Source organism: Phyllobates terribilis, unplaced genomic scaffold (genome assembly GCF_046119375.1).
Source record: "Phyllobates terribilis strain yellow unplaced genomic scaffold, ASM4611937v1 Scaffold_20__1_contigs__length_20440879, whole genome shotgun sequence".
Classification (NCBI taxonomy): domain Eukaryota; kingdom Metazoa; phylum Chordata; class Amphibia; order Anura; family Dendrobatidae; genus Phyllobates; species Phyllobates terribilis.
In genome coordinates this window covers 6,045,157-6,052,546 of record NW_027362780.1, presented here as the reverse complement: position 1 = coordinate 6,052,546, position 7,390 = coordinate 6,045,157, and positions in this window count along the sequence as shown.

Here is a 7,390-nt window from a genome sequence, read left to right as displayed (position 1 = left end):
GTATTTAATTTGTTTTATCCTATGCTTTATTAAATTGTATTTATGTAGTTTTAGCCTATGCTTTATTAAATTGTATTTATGTTGTTTTATCCTATGCTTTATTAAATTGTATTTATGTTGTTTTATCATATGCTTTATTAAATTGTATTTATGTTGTTTTATCCTATGCTTTATTAAATTGTATTTAATTTGTTTTATCCTATGCTTTATTAAATTGTATTTATGTAGTTTTAGCCTATGCTTTATTAAATTGTATTTATGTTGTTTTATCCTATGCTTTATTAAATTGTATTTATGTTGTTTTATCCTATGCTTTATTAAATTGTATTTATGTTGTTTTATCCTATGATTTATAAATTGTTTTTATGTTGTTTTATCCTATGCTTTATTAAATTGTATTTATGTTGTTTTAACCTATGCTATCTTAAATTGTATTTATGTTGCTTTAACATATGCTTTATTAAATTGTATTTATGTTGTTTTGTCCTATGCTTTATTAAATTGTATTTATGTTGTTTTATCCTATGCTTTATTAAATTGTATTTATGTTGTTTTAACCTATGCTTTATTAAATTGTATTTATGTTGTTTTGTCCTATGCTTTATTAAATTGTATTTATGTTGTTTTATCCTATGCTTTATAAATTGTATTTATGTTGTTTTATCCTATGCTCTATTAAATTGTATTTATGTTGTTTTATCCTATGCTTTATTAAATTGTATTTATGTTGTTTAATCCTATGCTTTATTAAATTGTATTTATGTTGTTTTATCCTATGCTTTATTAAATTGTATTTATGTTGTTTTATCCTATGCTTTATTAAATTGTATTTATGTTGTTTTAACCTATGCTTTATTAAATTGTATTTATGTTGCTTTAACATATGCTTTATTAAATTGTATTTATGTTGTTTTGTCCTATGCTTTATTAAATTGTATTTATGTTGTTTTATCCTATGCTTTATTAAATTATACTTATGTTGTTTTAACCTATGCTTTATTAAATTGTATTCATGTTGTTTTATCTTATGCTTTATTAAATTGTATTTATGTTGTTTTATCCTATGCTTTATTAAATTGTATTTATGTTGTTTTATCCTATGCTTTATTAAATTGAATTTATGTTGTTTTATCCTATGCTTTATTAAATTGTATTTAATTTGTTTTATCCTATGCTTTATTAAATTGTATTTATGTAGTTTTAGCCTATGCTTTATTAAATTGTATTTATGTTGTTTTATCCTATGCTTTATTAAATTGTATTTATGTTGTTTTATCCTATGCTTTATTAAATTGTATTTATGTTGTTTTATCCTATGCTTTATTAAATTGTATTTATGTTATTTTGACCTATGCTTTACTAAATTGTATTTATGTTGTTGTATCCTATGCTTTATTAAATTGTATTTATGTTGTTTTATCCTGTGCTTTATTAAATTGTATTTATGTGGTTTTATCCTATGCTTTTTTAAATAGTATTTATGTTGTTTAATCCTATGCTTTATTAAATTGTATTTATGTTGTTTTATCCTATGCTTTTTTAAATTGTATTTATGTTGTTTTATCCTATGCTCTATTAAATTGTATTTATGTTGTTTTATCCTATGCTTTATTAAATTGTATTTATGTTGTTTTATCCTATGCTTTATTAAATTGTATTTATGTTGTTTTGTCCTATGCTTTATTAAATTGTATTTCTGTTGTTTTATCCTATGCTTTATTAAATTGTATTTATGATGTTTTAACCTATGCTTTATTAAATTGTATTTATGTTGTTTTATCCTATGCTTTATTAAATTATATTTATGTTGTTTTAACCTATGCTTTATTAAATTGTATTCATGTTGTTTTATCTTATGCTTTATTAAATTGTATTTATGTTGTTTTATCCTATGCTTTATTAAATTGTATTTATGTTGTTTTATCATATGCTTTATTAAATTGTATTTATGTTGTTTTATCCTATGCTTTATTAAATTGTATTTAATTTGTTTTATCCTATGCTTTATTAAATTGTATTTATGTAGTTTTAGCCTATGCTTTATTAAATTGTATTTATGTTGTTTTATCCTATGCTTTATTAAATTGTATTTATGTTGTTTTATCCTATGCTTTATTAAATTGTATTTATGTTGTTTTATCCTATGATTTATAAATTGTTTTTATGTTGTTTTATCCTATGCTTTATTAAATTGTATTTATGTTGTTTTAACCTATGCTATCTTAAATTGTATTTATGTTGCTTTAACATATGCTTTATTAAATTGTATTTATGTTGTTTTGTCCTATGCTTTATTAAATTGTATTTATGTTGTTTTATCCTATGCTTTATTAAATTGTATTTATGTTGTTTTAACCTATGCTTTATTAAATTGTATTTATGTTGTTTTATCCTATGCTTTATTAAATTATATTTATGTTGTTTTATCCTATGCTTTATTAAATTGAATTTATGTTGTTTTATCCTATGCTTTATTAAATTGTATTTATGTTGTTTTATCCTATGCTTTATTAAATTTTATTTATGTTGTTTTATCCTATGCTTTATTAAATTGTATTTATGTTGTTTTAACCTATGCTTTACTAAATTGTATTTATGTTGTTGTATCCTATGCTTTATTAAATTGTATTTATGTTGGTTTATCCTGTGCTTTATTAAATTGTATTTATGTGGTTTTATCCTATGCTTTTTTAAATATTATTTATGTTGTTTAATCCTATGCTTTATTAAATTGTATTTATGTTGTTTTATCTTATTCTTTATTAAATTGTATTTATGTTGTTTTATCCTATGCTTTATTAAATTGTATTTATGTTGTTTTATCCTATGCTTTATAAATTGTATTTATGTTGTTTTATCCTATGCTCTATTAAATTGTATTTATGTTGTTTTATCCTATGCTTTATTAAATTGTATTTATGTTGTTTAATCCTATGCTTTATTAAATTGTATTTATGTTGTTTTATCCTATGCTTTATTAAATTGTATTTATGTTGTTTTATCCTATGCTTTATTAAATTGTATTTATGTTGTTTTAACCTATGCTTTATTAAATTGTATTTATGTTGCTTTAACATATGCTTTATTAAATTGTATTTATGTTGTTTTGTCCTATGCTTTATTAAATTGTATTTATGTTGTTTTATCCTATGCTTTATAAATTGTATTTATGTTGTTTTATCCTATGCTCTATTAAATTGTATTTATGTTGTTTTATCCTATGCTTTATTAAATTGTATTTATGTTGTTTAATCCTATGCTTTATTAAATTGTATTTATGTTGTTTTATCCTATGCTTTATTAAATTGTATTTATGTTGTTTTATCCTATGCTTTATTAAATTGTATTTATGTTGTTTTAACCTATGCTTTATTAAATTGTATTTATGTTGCTTTAACATATGCTTTATTAAATTGTATTTATGTTGTTTTGTCCTATGCTTTATTAAATTGTATTTATGTTGTTTTATCCTATGCTTTATTAAATTATACTTATGTTGTTTTAACCTATGCTTTATTAAATTGTATTCATGTTGTTTTATCTTATGCTTTATTAAATTGTATTTATGTTGTTTTATCCTATGCTTTATTAAATTGTATTTATGCTGTTTTATCCTATGCTTTATTAAATTGAATTTATGTTGTTTTATCCTATGCTTTATTAAATTGTATTTAATTTGTTTTATCCTATGCTTTATTAAATTGTATTTATGTAGTTTTAGCCTATGCTTTATTAAATTGTATTTATGTTGTTTTATCCTATGCTTTATTAAATTGTATTTATGTTGTTTTATCCTATGCTTTATTAAATTGTATTTATGTTGTTTTATCCTATGCTTTATAAATTGTATTTATGTTGTTTTATCCTATGCTTTATTAAATTGTATTTATGTTGTTTTAACCTATGCTTTATTAAATTTTATTTATGTTGCTTTAACATATGCTTTATTAAATTGTATTTATGTTGTTTTGTCCTATGCTTTATTAAATTGTATTTATGTTGTTTTATCCTATGCTTTATTAAATTGTATTTATGTTGTTTTAACCTATGCTTTATTAAATTGTATTTATGTTGTTTTATCCTATGCTTTATTAAATTATATTTATGTTGTTTTATCCTATGCTTTATTAAATTGAATTTATGTTGTTTTATCCTATGCTTTATTAAATTGTATTTATGTTGTTTTATCCTATGCTTTATTACATTTTATTTATGTTGTTTTATCCTATGCTTTATTAAATTGTATTTATGTTGTTTTATCCTATGTTTCATTAAATTGTATTTATGTTGTTTTATCCTATGATTTATTAAATTGTATTTCTGTGGTTTTATACTGTGCTTTATTAAATTGTATTCATGTTGTTTTAAACTATGCTTTATTAAATTTTATTTATGTTGTTTTGTCCTATGCTTTATTAAATTGTATTTATGTTGTTTTAACCTATGCTTTATTAAATTTTATTTATGTTGTTTTATCCTATGCTTTATTAAATTGTATTTATGTTGTTTTATCCTATGCTTTATTAAATTGTATTTATGTTGTTTTATCCTATGCTTTATTAAATTTTATTTATGTTGTTTTATTCTATGCTTTATTAAATTTTATTTATGTTTTTTTATCCTGTGCTTTATTAAATTGTATATATGTTGTTTTATCCTATGGTTTATTAAATTGAATTTATGTTGTTTTATCCTATGCTTTATTAAATTGCATTTGTGTTGTTTTATCCTATGCTTTATTAAATTGTATTTATGTTGTTTTATCCTATGCTTTATTAAATTGTATTTATGTTGTTTTATCCTATGCTTTATTAAATTGTATTTATGTTGTTTTATCCTATGCTTTATTAAATTGTATTTATGTTATTTTGACCTATGCTTTACTAAATTGTATTTATGTTGTTGTGTCCTATGCTTTATTAAATTGTATTTATGTTGTTTTATCCTGTGCTTTATTAAATTGTATTTATGTGGTTTTATCCTATGCTTTTTTAAATAGTATTCATGTTGTTTAATCCTATGCTTTATTAAATTGTATTTATGTTGTTTTAACCTAAGCTTTATTAAATTTTATTTATGTTGTTTTATCCTATGCTTTATTAAATTGTATTTATGTTGTTTTATCCTATGCTTTATTAAATTATATTTATGTTGTTTTATCCTATGCTTTATTAAATTGTATTTATGTTGTTTTATCCTATGCTTTATTAAATTTTATTTATGTTGTTTTATCCTATGCTTTATTAAATTTTATTTATGTTGTTTTATCCTATGCTTTATTAAATTGTATTTATGTTGTTTTAACCTATGCTTTATTAAATTGTATTTATGTTGTTTTATCCTATACTTTATTAAATTGTATTTATGTTGTTTTATCCTATGCTTTATTAAATTTTATTTATGTTGTTTTATCCTATGCTTTATTAAATTGTATTTATGTTGTTTTATCCTATGCTTTATTAAATTTTATTTATGTTGTTTTATCCTATGCTTTATTAAATTTTATTTATGTTGTTTTATCCTGTGCTTTATTAAATTGTATATATGTTGTTTTATCCTATGCTTTATTAAATTGAATTTATGTTGTTTTATCCTATGCTTTATTAAATTGTATTTATGTTGTTTTAACCTATGCTTTATTAAATTGCATTTGTGTTGTTTTATCCTATGCTTTATTAAATTGTATTTATGTTGTTTTATCCTATGCTTTATTAAATTGTATTTATGTTGTTTTATCCTATGCTTTATTACATTGTATTTATGTTGTTTTAACCTATGCTTTATTAAATTGTATTTATGTTGTTTTGTCCTATGCTTTATAAAATTGTATTTATGTTGTTTTAACCTATGCTTTATTAAATTGTATTTATGTTGTTTTATCCTATGCTTTATTAAATTGAATTTATGTTGTTTTATGCTATGCTTTATTAAATTTTATTTATGTTGTTTTATCCTATGCTTTATTAAATTGTATTTATGTTGTTTTATCCTATGCTTTATTAAATTGTATTTATGTTATTTTGACCTATGCTTTACTAAATTGTATTTATGTTGTTGTATCCTATGCTTTATTAAATTGTATTTATGTTGTTTTATCCTGTGCTTTATTAAATTGTATTTATGTGGTTTTATCCTATGCTTTTTTAAATAGTATTTATGTTGTTTAATCCTATGCTTTATTAAATTGTATTTATGTTGTTTTATCCTATGCTTTATTAAATTGTATTTATGTTGTTTTATCCTATGCTTTATTAAATTGAATTTATGTTGTTTTTGCTATGCTTTATTAAATTGTATTTATGTTGTTTTATCCTATGCTTTATTAAATTGTATTTATGTTGTTTTATCCTATGCTTTATTAAATTGTATTTATGTTATTTTGACCTATGCTTTACTAAATTGTATTTATGTTGTTGTGTCCTATGCTTTATTAAATTGTATTTATGTTGTTTTATCCTGTGCTTTATTAAATTGTATTTATGTGGTTTTATCCTATGCTTTTTTAAATAGTATTCATGTTGTTTAATCCTATGCTTTATTAAATTGTATTTATGTTGTTTTATCCTATGCTTTATTAAATTGTATTTATGTTGTTTTATCCTATGCTTTATTAAATTGTATTTATGTTGTTTTATCCAATGCTTTATAAATTGTATTTATGTTGTTTTATCCTATGCTTTATTAAATTTTATTTATGTTGTTTTATCCTATGCTTTATTAAATTGTATTTATGTTGTTTTATCCTATGCTTTATTAAATTTTATTTTTGTTGTTTTGTCCTATGCTTTATTAAATTGTATTTATGTTGTTTTAACCTAAGCTTTATTAAATTTTATTTATGTTGTTTTATCCTATGCTTTATTAAATTGTATTTATGTTGTTTTATCCTATGCTTTATTAAATTATATTTATGTTGTTTTATCCTATGCTTTATTAAATTGTATTTATGTTGTTTTATCCTATGCTTTATTAAATTTTATTTATGTTGTTTTATCCTATGCTTTATTAAATTTTATTTATGTTGTTTTATCCTATGCTTTATTAAATTGTATTTATGTTGTTTTAACCTATGCTTTATTAAATTGTATTTATGTTGTTTTATCCTATACTTTATTAAATTGTATTTATGTTGTTTTATCCTATGCTTTATTAAATTTTATTTATGTTGTTTTATCCTATGCTTTATTAAATTGTATTTATGTTGTTTTATCCTATGCTTTATTAAATTTTATTTATGTTGTTTTATCCTATGCTTTATTAAATTTTATTTATGTTGTTTTATCCTGTGCTTTATTAAATTGTATATATGTTGTTTTATCCTATGCTTTATTAAATTGAATTTATGTTGTTTTATCCTATGCTTTATTAAATTGTATTTATGTTGTTTTAA